This window comes from Scyliorhinus torazame, chromosome 14, assembly GCF_047496885.1.
Source record: "Scyliorhinus torazame isolate Kashiwa2021f chromosome 14, sScyTor2.1, whole genome shotgun sequence".
NCBI classification, from domain to species: Eukaryota; Metazoa; Chordata; class Chondrichthyes; order Carcharhiniformes; family Scyliorhinidae; genus Scyliorhinus; species Scyliorhinus torazame.
Genome location: NC_092720.1, coordinates 70370423 through 70382937, shown reverse-complemented (window position 1 = coordinate 70382937; position 12515 = coordinate 70370423). Strand labels below are relative to the sequence as shown.

The 12515-nt window shown below is 46.8% G+C and overlaps 1 long non-coding RNA gene across 1 annotated transcript in view; it reads right to left on the bottom strand.

Annotated features, from left to right (window-relative positions):
* Positions 1–5081, bottom strand: part of LOC140389304 (uncharacterized) — a 151571-nt gene extending 146490 nt beyond the window's left edge. Inside the window, exon 1 of the long non-coding RNA XR_011934333.1 lies at positions 4806–5081. This is a non-coding gene — a long non-coding RNA (uncharacterized lncRNA). The remainder of the gene's footprint in view (positions 1–4805) is intronic.
* Between the last annotated feature and the right edge of the window lie 7434 nt (positions 5082–12515).

Sequence of the window (12515 nt, the reverse complement as noted above, 5' to 3'; positions counted from 1 at the left end):
CATGACCTCGGCCACTGTCATCAAGGCCCTGCGCAGCATCTTCACCTTGTTCGGTTTCCCCACCTACATCCATAGTGATCGGGGCTCCTCTTTTATGAGTGATGAGCTGCATCAGTTCCTGCTTAGGAAGGGCATCACCTCAAGCAGGACTACCAGCTATAACCCCCGGGGAAACGGGCAGGTGGAGAGGGAGAATGCGACGGTCTGGAAGGCCGTCCTTCTTGCCCTACGGTCTAGAAGTCTCCCAGTCTCCCGCTGGCAGGAGGTCCTTCCCGATGCGCTCCACTCCATCCGGTCGCTTCTCTGCACCGCCACTAACGAGGCCCATCACGAACATTTGGTTGTCTTTCCTGGGAAGTCCATCTCCGGGGTCTCGCTTCCGTCCTGGCTGACAACACCAGGGCCTGTCCTCCTCAGGAAGCATGTGAGGAGCCATAAGTCCGACCCCCTGGTCGAGAGGGTTCAGGTCCTCCATGCAAACCCTCAGTATGCATACATGGCAGCCCACGACGGACAGCAGGACACAGTCTCCCTCCGGGATTTGGCACCCGCAGGTTCCCTAAAAACCATCACCAATGCGCCCACCCCTACACCGCCTACCACCATCACTCGAATGTGGCAGGACTTGGCATCGGCAGCCCTCCCTGGGGCCGTTACCACCGCCCCCGCCCCTCCACCGTCTCCCTCTCCGCCAACACATTGCGATGAAACTGCAGACGACATGCTCCCAGAGTCGAAGGTCCCGACACCCGTGTCCACACCGCAGCTGGGGCTGAGGCGATCACAGCGGAAGATCAAGGCTCCCGTCAGACTCAACTTTGAGTTTACTTCAACCCCGCTGGACTTTTTTTAACTGGGGGTGAATGTGGTGAACCACGTATTGCTACTATATATATATTTACCGTTATTCGTCCTACTGTTATCCACCACTGTATATATGTTCACTGTTGTTCTTATTCACTGTTACTTACTGTTGTTTTGTTGATGCTTCTGTTGGCTTCGCCTGTGGCTCCGCCCCTCGGGGGAGGTATATAATTGGCAGACCTGTGGCCAGCTCTCAGTGCGGGAGCAGCAGCAGGCTGGCATACTTCTTAGCTTACTAAAACCACTGTTCTCTTCTACAACTCGACTCGTGTGAATTGATGGTCCATCAGTGTCAGTCACCCCACAAGTGAAAGGTGAACATTGAGAAGTTGGAGATATCCTATTCTTCAGTCGACAAGAAACATAGAATAAAGAAGTTAATGGACACAGTTATCTTGGCTATGCCTGCCTTGCCTTATTCTAAGGCTGAAAGTGAGTGAGCACCTAGCCCTTTAGTGAAGTACAAACATCACAGTGACTCTACCTCACTGAGGTTGAGGGAGGAGAATTGCTCCCTTAAGGCACTGACTGGATATGGTTTCCTGCTGAAAATGCACCTTTCCCAGGACTTTACGGTGGAGCTGGCAAGGAGGCCGGCTGCCTTCAACCGGGTGAAGAGGGCACTGTACATTAGCAAGGTGCGGTGCGGCATTGTATATCCAGCGAAGCTGAGGGTGACTTACAAGCTCAGGGACTTTTATTTTGGAACGGCGGAAGCAGCGGAGGAGTTTGCGAAAGCAGAAGGACTGTGGCAGAACTGACAAATTGAGGAATGGCCATGTGCCGATGTAACCTCATGACTGTATTTTCTTCTTTTTTGTTTCACTGTGTAGAGATCAAATGAGCCAATGTGGTATATATTTGGACAAGGGAAGGGACGGGACTTTCACTCGAAATGAGAGTTCTTTGGGGGGGTAGGTGGATATGCGGGGTTTGTGTGCTAAAAGGGGATCTTTGGGCTTTCCTAGGGCCGGGCAAGTGGGAAAGGGACCCGGGCGGGGGCCTCCACGCTGGCCGGTGTGTGCCGGCCAGTGAACGGGAGTGAGGTGGGAGGAGGGGCTGCGGCCATCGGAGCCTGGCAGAACAGGGTCCGAGTGGTCTAGCCGGGGTGGAAAGTTGGGGGGAAGGAACCGAGGTTGGGAGGAGGAGTTTTACAAGAGGCAGTGGACGGGAGGAGCTGGAGACCTGCGGTGGGGGGGGGGGGGGGGGGGGGGGTGGAGAGCCGTGTAGATTAAGGGTGACTACGGGTAATCCCTGATTCCTTTTTGTCATTTGTTTATGTAAACATGCGGGTTGAGGTTCGGGGGTTGGTGGGTAGATGGGATCGTTGTTATTATGGGGACTGACATATCTTGCTGATTATTGTTTATTGTTGATGGATGTAAATGTGGGAGAAAATGTGAAAAGGGAGAAGAAAAAAAATTTTTTTTTTTAAAGAAAATGCACCTTTCCTTCCTCTCCCCACACAACTCTCTCCAAGCAGCTTGTCTTCCACTTCATTGTTGCTGCTCATTCTCCTTGTCATGCTGCAGGCCAAGGAGGGTGGAAGCTACAGCACCCATGACTGGTAAATGGAGCGGCATGGCGGCACAGTGGTTAGCACTGCTGCCTCACAGCGCCAGGGACCCGGGTTCTATTCCGGACTTGAATGACTGTCTGGTTGGAGTCTGCACGTTCTCCCCATGTCTGCATGGGCTTCCTCCGGGTGCTCCTTTCCTCCCACAGTCCAAAGATGTGCGGGTTAGGTGAATTGTCCATGCTAGCTAAATTGCCCCTTAGTGACCGAAGGTGTTCAGGATAGCTGGATTGGCAATGGTCAATGCACAGGGTTATGGAGATAGGGCAGGGGACTGGGCCTAGGTAGAGTGATCCTTCGGAGGGTTGGTGTAGACCCGATGGGCAAAATGGCCTCCTTCTGCTCTGTAGGAAATTTTATAAACTCTTGAAATTATAATAATCTTTAATGTCACAACTAGGCTTATGTTAACACTGGAATTAAGTTACTGTGAAAATCCCCTAGTCGCCACATTCTGGCGCCTGTTTGGGTACACTGAGGGAGAATTCAGAATGTCCAATTCACCTAACAAGCACGTCTTTTGGGATTTATGGGAGGAAACCGGAGCACCCGGAGGAAATTCACACAGACACAGGGAGAACATGCAGACTCCGCACAGACAGTGACCCAAGCCGGGAATCGCACCTAGGACCCCGGTGCTGTGAAGCAACAGCGCTACCCACCGTGCTACCGTGCCGCTCGTTATGCCTTCAACATGTGCCAAAACACTCCCTGCAGACGTCTCTTTAACTAACAGCATAAACCACCATCGGCTTCTACTAACTCAGCAGCAGAATATAGAAATCAATCAGCAACTAACTTTTAAATATTTGATTATTCCTTTAAATAGAAATGGTAGAGGGTCCTTCATGCTGCTGAACATATATTCCTGTGCAAGGTTCAGACAGTGCAGTTGATGGAGCATTGAGGAAATGGCACCATTGGAGTGATATCAAATCCATGCTGATATCACAATCTGCTTACTCTGCATATGTCCAGTACATGCTCTCAGTGCTTACCACCATCTTGCATGGATTGTACTGGAGGTGTGACTGCATGGCACAGACAGCATTTTGGCCCTATCATGGCACCTGTAGCACCAGAAATACAGGCACTGTTCTTGTTAGTTATTCATACTCATCCAGAAAGGAGATTTCTTAATTGATAAGGTTGATCAGGGGTTATGGGGAAAAAGCAGGAGATTGGGGATGAGGAACACATCAGCCATGATCAAATGGCGGAGCAGACTCAATGGGCCTGAAGGCCTAATTCTGCTCCCCTATTTTATGGTCTCAAGTGTCTTATAGAACATAGAACAATACAGCGCAGTACAGGCCCTTCGGCCCACGATGTTGCACCGAAACAAAAGCCATCTAACCTACACTATGCCATTATCATCCATATGTTTATCCAATAAACTTTTAAATGCCCTCAATGTTGGTGAGTTCACTACTGTAGCAGGTAGGGCATTCCACGGCCTCACTACTCTTTGAGTAAAGAACCTACCTCTGACCTCTGTCCTATATCTATTACCCCTCAGTTTAAAGTTATGTCCCCTCGTGCCAGCCATTTCCATCCGCGGGAGAAGGCTCTCACTGTCCACCCTATCCAACCCCCTGATCATTTTGTATGCCTCTATTAAGTCTCCTCTTAACCTTCTTCTCTCCAACGAAAACAACCTCAAGTCCATCAGCCTTTCCTCATAAGATTTTCCCTCCATACCAGGCAACATCCTGGTAAATCTCCTCTGCACCCGCTCCAAAGCCTCCACGTCCTTCCTATAATGCGGTGACCAGAACTGTACGCAATACTCCAAATGCGGCCGTACCAGAGTTCTGTACAGCTGCAACATGACCTCCCGACTCCGGAACTCAATCCCTCTACCAATAAAGGCCAACACTCCATAGGCCTTCTTCACAACCCTATCAACCTGGGTGGCAACTTTCAGGGATCTATGGGGATCTTCTGTCTCCCGTAACAAAATCTGCTGTACTGGAAAGTTGGGAGCTTTGTTCCAAAATGGGAAAGACTTCATGAGGCAATGCAGACACGCACAGATTTTTATTCCATTACTGTGTGCACAAATCAAGTTTGTCACACACTTAAGGAGTCAAAACCCACAGAGCTCGCTTATTGTGATCCCGAAGCTTCCGCCTGGTTGTATTTTGCTGCCCCAATGACCTCAGCTGTTGACATTTTTTTTTTAAAAAACCTCTCGTCTATTTTTCACAACCTATTGCCCGCCGTAAGCGGGTGCAAATCATGTTTTATTTCTGTCAGCCTTTGGGCACCGGCTGTGCAGGACAGTGCTGCGCGCGACTCCATTCCGGGTTAGTCTGATTCCGGCAGACTTCCATCAGAAAAACATCCACATTTTGCGTCTAACCTTTCGACTGCGCCGGCTTCGGTTTCATTTCCTGACTTTTCAGCACGATCCGCCATTTCATAACCTTTCAGAGAGCTTTTGTCACAGTGTATCATGGAGGGCGAGTAGCAGCAGCCCGTGTGGCTGCAGAAACTATCAGCGCTTCCAAAGCAGATAATACTGTGCTCAAGAGTCCGCGAGGGTGGCATTGCAGACAGAAAAAATGTTTTAAAAAGGAGCTGACGTAAATTAGACCATTTTAATTTGCTCCACCTCACAACAAAGCTGATCCCCTTCCCTTCCCCGTCGTGTCGTGCACACAATGGAAATATGACTGCTTAATGTTCAGAAGTTCCGTGAAGCGTTTGGGGTTTTTTTCTCATAAAATTTCAGGGATTGCTGTTGCGAAAGACAGATTTTCTCCTTTGTTTTGTTGCTTTTGCACGCTCATCTTGAATAAAGTTTTACACCATATCCGTATTTGAATGATAATTTGATCAAAGCCTGATTGATGCACCCAGAAGCTCCCTCACAATAGGGCACTGAAACCTGGAAGCAGCTCCCCGGTCAAATAAACGCACAAAACACCGTGCCTGTTTCATGTCGGGTAATTTATCCCTGTCAGTGTTACCCAAGTACAGGCAGATTGAGAACTGATAACATTTTTCCCCCCAACTCTGATCTTTGTTATGTCGAGGCTCCCCTGTGTTTAGCTGCCAAAAAAACAAAATGGGGCATTTCGCCTTTGAGCACAGGATTTCCTTTGCAGGGAAGTGGACGAGCATATTTTCCATCGCTCTTTTCCAGTTTCACTTTGCTGAGACGGGGACGATAGTTTGAAATCATTTGTCAGGGCATGCGCTTCCCCCTGTATTCCAAAAGGGGCAAAAGCACTCGGGATTGAGTAGAGTATCATTTTGCCCACCATTGAGTTTCCTACATGCCCTTTCGATCTTTACACAATAATTAGCACGTGTCCTCCCCTGTAGATGTGTGGAAACATACGTACAAAATATGTCTGATCTTTCTTTGTCCAAGGCACATAAATGATGACATTCTCTCCAAACAATACCTTGTGTGTTGTAATGCTGAGTCTCCAGGCACAAGCTAGACATTAATTATTGAACTGAATATAATGAAAATTGCATTAAAATCATGATACAGTATTTCAATTAGTGCATATAATTGTGCAGCAACGATCCTGTTAAATTGGACAGTACAATTGGAAATTTGGGATATATGGTAAATTGTGATTTAGAACTGATATATGAATGATTCCCAAAATTAGTAAAGTAAACAAACTGGATTGATTTATAAAAATACAATTTTTTTTTCTTCAACGCTGATTTTTGCAGGGGCACAACTGCATTGTTGCGATCAGCACTCCAGTGGGCATTCTTCACATCTCAACCTTTTCCAGACAATGACTGTCAGCCAGCTACTTGACCATAGGGATTATTGCGACAGTGTTCAATTTTGTCCTCGTCCAAGGTCCATATGTGCACACTTTCCAGAGGAGGTCGCTAGATAACAACCAAGAACAGGAATCCTGGCTTTGTTTTGTGCAGCCTAGCCTAGAGCACTTGAGGCAGTTTGTAACACGCCAACAGCTGCTTAGTTGAGACCAGCCCACCAAGCACTCTATATGCCAACCTAGAAAACTAGAAAGAAGTTAATCTTTAACAGCTTCAAAAAAATCTGACATCTTCAAACAAGCTGATAATTTATGGATGACCCTAATATAAGTCTAAAACATGTGAAAACAGGTAGTTAAAAGGGCATTGTAACTAAACTGTAGGTATATGTGCATTCTTCACTTGTGTTAGACAAAATAAACATAAATTCATAAAATGTAAGTGGAAAATTCAAATGTTGGTGGGACTAAGCCAGTTGTACATAGTCGAGCAAGGTGTGCTGTGGAATGCTCCCTCAGAAAATTTTGAATTTTTGCATTAAAGGTTATCAGAGGGATTCTTTATTCCTGCCGCTTGTCAATGGGATTTCCCATTGAAGCCACCCCATGCCGCTGGGAAACCTGCGAGCAGGGGGGCGCTGCTTGTGGGAAAAGTGAATTCCAATGGTTGGAGAATTCCTGCCTATGTCTTTTGGTTAAATTTAAGCACCTTTATATTTAAAGATTGGTAGATTTTTAATCTGAAAAGGACATATTTGGATATTCAACATACTATCCAAGCCATTACCTTCCCAAAGGTTACCTCAACGCTCCTTCTCCTACATTCAATATCTTCACTCCAGTTTGTAGGCCCACCATACCCCACCCAGCGCTGCTCTTTTCACAGTCTCTTCTTCCAATCCGCCCAGTCTTTAACTGGCACTTTCCTCCCTCTTCAACATCCTCTTCTTCAGTCTTCTCTCAGTTTAAGCTTTTTCAATTACATATTCGTCTTCCATCTCCCTCCAGATTCAAGTTGGCATTCTTTTCAAGCACCACCCCCCCCTTCCCCCCCACACTGTTCTTCCCTTCCTCTGCCATGAGATAGCAGCAGATATCAGGAGATATGCGTGAAGATGGGAAAATACACAGCAGATAAAATGTAATACAGAGAAGTGTGAAGTGATACACCCTTGGAGGAAGAATAAGGAGAGACTGTAAACTAAATGGGACAATTTTAAAGGTGTCGTGGGAGCAGGGGGCTCATGTACACAGTTTTGAATGTGCTTGGACAAGTTGATAAGGATGTTTTTAAAAAAGCCTTATGGAACAAATGGGGGTTCAATAATCGTGGGTGTCTCTATTGTCTTATGTAGACATAGGGTAGGATTTTCCAGCCCCCCCACCAACCATGTTGTGTTTCCTGGAGGCGGTTCGTGGTTCGCCATTGGCTACCGGTGAAATCTTCTGAGTGTGTGACTTGCCTGATCCGCTGCCGCTGGGGGGTCACTTCAGCAGGACTGAAAGTTCCTGCCCATACAGTGGTATTGCAAGGAAGTTATGTTGCACCTTCAGACACTGGTTAAGCCACAACTGGACGTGTATCCAGTTCTGGGCTCCACAGTACAAGAAGAATGTTAAAGTCTTGGAGAAGGTTCAGAGGAGATTTAATGGAACGATACTAGGGTTAAGGGGCTTAATTTACATGGATAGACCTAGGTCCTAGGTTTGATCCCGGCACTGGGTCACTGTCCGTGTGGAGTTTGCATATTCTCCCCGTGTCTGCGTCGGTCTCACCCCCACAACCCAAAGATGTGCAGGGTAGGTGGATTGGCCACGCTAAATTGCCCCTTAATTTTGAAAAAATGAATTGGGTACACTAAATTTATTTACATTTTTTTTCAAAAATTACATCAATAGACTAGAAGCAGGAAAATTAAAGGGATATTTAATAGAGGTGTTCACAATGATGAGGGACTTTGATAGAATAAATGAGGAGAAACCGGTTTGACCGATGGGTGTATTGATAACCAGAGAAGACAGATTTAACATAATTGGAAAAAGCAGATTTTATTTTTAATAATTATGTTCTGGGATGTATTTCCTGAAAACATGATGGAAGCAGATTTGATCATACCTTTCAAAAGAGAGTTGGATATACACTTGAAAGGGCAACATTTTCTAGGCTGTGGGGAAAGGGAATGACTGGGCTGAATTGGATAGATCTTTCAAAGAGCTAGTACAGCCACGATAGACTGAATCATGGGTGGCTCAGCAGCACAGTGATTAGCACTGTTGCTTCACAGTGCCAGTGTCCCAGATTTGATTCCCGGCTTGGGTCACTGTCTGTGTGGAGTCTGCACGTTCTTCCCGTGTCTGCGCGGCTTTCCTCAGGGTGCTCCGGTTTCCTCCCACAAGTCCCAAAAAAGAGGTGTTTGTTAGGTGATTTGAACATTCTGAATTCTCCCTCAGTGTACCTGAACAGGCGCCGGAGTGTGGCGACTAGGGGATTTTCACAGTAATGTCATTGTAGTGTTAATGTAAGCCTACTTGTGACAATAATAAAGATTATTAAAAAGGTTATTAAAAAGATTATTATTAGTAGGGTAACACGGTGGCGCAGTTGTTAGCACTGCTGCCTCATGGTGCCGAGGTCCCAGGTTTGATCCCGGCTCTGGGTCATTGTCCATGTGGAGTTTGCACATTCTCCCCGTGTCTGCATGGGTTTCGCCCCACAACCCAAAGATGTGCAAGCTAGGTGGATTGGCCATGCTAAATTGCCCCTTAATTGGGTACTCTAAATTTTTTTTTTTAAAAAGATTATTATTAGCTCCATTTTGCTGCAACATTCGACAGTCCTGCTATCTACTGGGTCGGGATATGTGAGTGGTAGGTGAGGAAATGGGGGAGCAGCTATGGTGTGAAACATCATAGGTTTTTACCCCCAAGGCATATTGGTGCTTTTTTTTAAGCAGACTCACTGATTGACAGGTTTGGTTCCCTATCTGACAAAGAAGTCTGAAGAATTGGCTGCAGCCCAGGATGTTTTGCATTGCTCATGGGAAAGATCATGCGAGCATTTGGGTGAATGCAGCACAGCTGGAGGGCCAAAGTATTATTATTATTGACCACAGACGATGAAAGAAAAATTGAGGGCAGTGCTATGTTTAGGGGTGGGGTAGGGGACGGAGGAGTGGATAGATTGGAAGGCAAGTTTGGGGGCTAGAGAGATACAGAGGGAGAGATGGAATGCTGAGACAGAAGAGGTGTTCGAGGAGGGATCAGATGAAGAGAAGGAGTTTGGGAATGTGGTCAGAGTGTGATTGGAAAGAGATTAGAGGGAGAGATGTTAAGAGGTGCACCAGGGAGAGCCAGTGATAAGGGAGAATGAGGGGGATTCAGTAATGTTTTTTTATTTTTTATAATCTTTATTGTCATAAGTAGGCTTACATTATCAGTGACATGAAGTTACTGTGAAAATCCCCTAGTTGCCACATTTCGGCACCTGTTCGGGTACACAGAGGGAGAATTCATAATGTCCAAATTACCTAACAGCAGGGCTTTCTGGACTTGTGGGAGGAAACCGGAACACCCAGAGGAAACCCACAGAGACACCACACAGACAGTGACTCAAGCCGGGAATCGAACCTGGGACCCTGGAGCTGTGAAGCAACAACAGTGTTACCCACTGTGCTACCATGGGTGTCTCAGTGATCACAGTGGGGACAACTGATTGCTGGGAAGGTTAATAGATTTTCTTGGCAGACTGAGGAAAGCACTCTTGTTTCTCTTGGCCCACAAGCAGTGCTGGCCAGTGTTAAACTTGATCCACATTCTCGAACACAAGCTTACAACAATTCTTAGCCTTGCAGCCTCATGAAAGAATTTCAGTGACCAAACCATGGGAGTGGGTTGGGCATTGTTCCCACGCACCTTTTCCACCATCGCATCCCCCCCCCCACCCCGCCTTGAGATTTTTCAAATTTTTATGACCACCAGGGTCCTTGTGGGAAGGTTGACTAATGTTGTGGGGGGGGGGGGGGGGGGGCGGGGGGGGGGGTAGACACCAGGATGAAATATTCAAGATGAGAAACAAGTTGTACAGGACTGGGCGAGACCAATAAAACTAGAATAAAGAATAGATTTGAGCGCAACTATGTAAACGCATGGAGTATGGTGAATAAGGCTGGCGAGCTCCTGTTTGTTCACAGGACTATGATAAAATAGCAATAACAGAGAACTGGCTCAAAGAAGGGAGGATTGGGAACATATATTCTTAGCTATGATGTATTCAGGGAATATCGTTCTGGGCCAAAATCGATTGGGAAAACTATGGACGACTAAAGGAAAGTCAGCATGGATTTGTTAAAGGCAATTCATGTTCAACTAACATGATTAAGTTATTTGATTACGGGCAGCACGGTGGCGCAGTGGTTAGCATTGCTGCCTCACTGCTGCCACTTAGGGGCCAGCACGGTAGCCTTGTGGATAGCACAATTGCTTCACAGCTCCAGGGTCCCAGGTTCGATTCCAGCTTGGGTCACTGTCTGTGCGGAGTCTGCACATCCTCCCCGTGTGTGCGTGGGTTTCCTCCGGGTGCTCCGGTTTCCTCCCACAGTCCAAAGATGTGCAGGTTAGGTGGATTGACCATGATAAATTGCCCTTAGTGTCCAAAATTGCCCTTAGTGTTGGGTGGGGTTACTGGGTTATGGGGATAGGGTGGCGGTGTTGACCTTGGGTAGGGTGCTCTTTCCAAGAGCCGGTGCAGACTCGATGGGCCGAATGGCCTCCTTCTGCACTGTAAATTCTGTGATAATCTGTGACAGCGCCGAGGTCCCAGGTTCGATCCCGGCTCTGGGTCACTGTCCGTGTGGAGTTTGCACATTCTCCCCGTGTTTGCGTGGGTTTCACCCCCACAACCCAAAAGATGTGCAGGGTAGGTGGATTGACCACGCCAACATGCCCCTTAATTGGAAAAAAATGAATCGGGTATTCTAAATTTATTTAAAAAAAAGAAAAGTTATTTGATTACTATGCATATTGATTATCAACGGGTATACAATAGACGTGTTAGCAGCATGGATACAAAATTGGTTCAGTACCAGTGGCATAGAGATTTTAATCATTTACGGGATGTTGACATCGATGGCTAAGCCAACATTTATTGCCTATCTCTAGATGCCCTTCAGAACGTGGTGGTGAGCTGCCTTCTTGAAGCACTGTAGTCCCTGAGGTGTAAGTACACCCACAGTGATGTTAGGGACAGAATTCCAGGATTTTGACCCAGTGACAGTGAAGCACTGGCAATATATTTCCAAGTCAGGGTGGTCAGAGACTTGGAGGGGAACCTCCAGGTGATGGTGATCCAAGGTCTCTGCAGTTCTTGTCCTTCAAGATGGTAGTGGTCATGGATTTGGAAGTTGCTGCCTCAGGAACCTTGGGTAATTTCCTGCAGTGCATCTTGTAGATGATACACACGGCTGCCACTGTTGATCCGTGGTGGAGGGATTGAATGTTTGTGGAAGGAGTAGCAATCAAGTGGGCTGCTTTGTCCTGAATAGTGTTGAGCTAGTTGAGTGTTGTTGGAGCTGCACGCATCCAGAGAAACGGAGAGTATTCCATCACACTGCTGAATTGTGCCTTGTAGATGGTGGACAGGATTTGGGAGGTCAGGAGGTGAGTTATTCACAGCAGGTTTGCTAACCTCTGATCTGCTGTGGTAGCCACAGTATTTATAAGGCTAGTTCGGGTCACTTTCTGGTCAATGGTAACCCCCAGGGTTTGATAGTGGAGGATTCAGTGATGGTAATGCCATTGATTGTCAAGGGGCAGTGGCTATATCCTCCCTGATTGGAGATGGTCATTGCCTGGCACTTTGGTGGCACTTGCCACTTGTAAGCCCAAGTCTGGATATTGTCCATGCTGCATTTGAGCATGAACTGCTTAAGTATCTGAGGAGTGTCGCAAATGGTGCTGAACATTGTGTTGTCATCGCGAACCTCCCCACTTCTGACCTTATGATGGGAGGGAGGTCATTAATGAAGCAACTGAAGATGGCTAGGCCTAGGACACTGCCCAGAGGAACTCCTGAGCACTCCCTGAGTAATGAAGAACAGTTATTTTTCAGACTGGTGAAAGCTATATCGTAGTTTGCTCAGGGATTGGTATTAGAATCACCGCTTATTAAAAATATATATATTAATGATCTAGATTTTGTATATAGGGCACAGTTTCATAGATTGAAGATGATACAAAATTCAGAAATGTAGTCATGGATCTGCCCAGCAACAGGTAGAAATCTGCCTAATAACAACAAGTTTGATCCCGGCTGTGGGTCA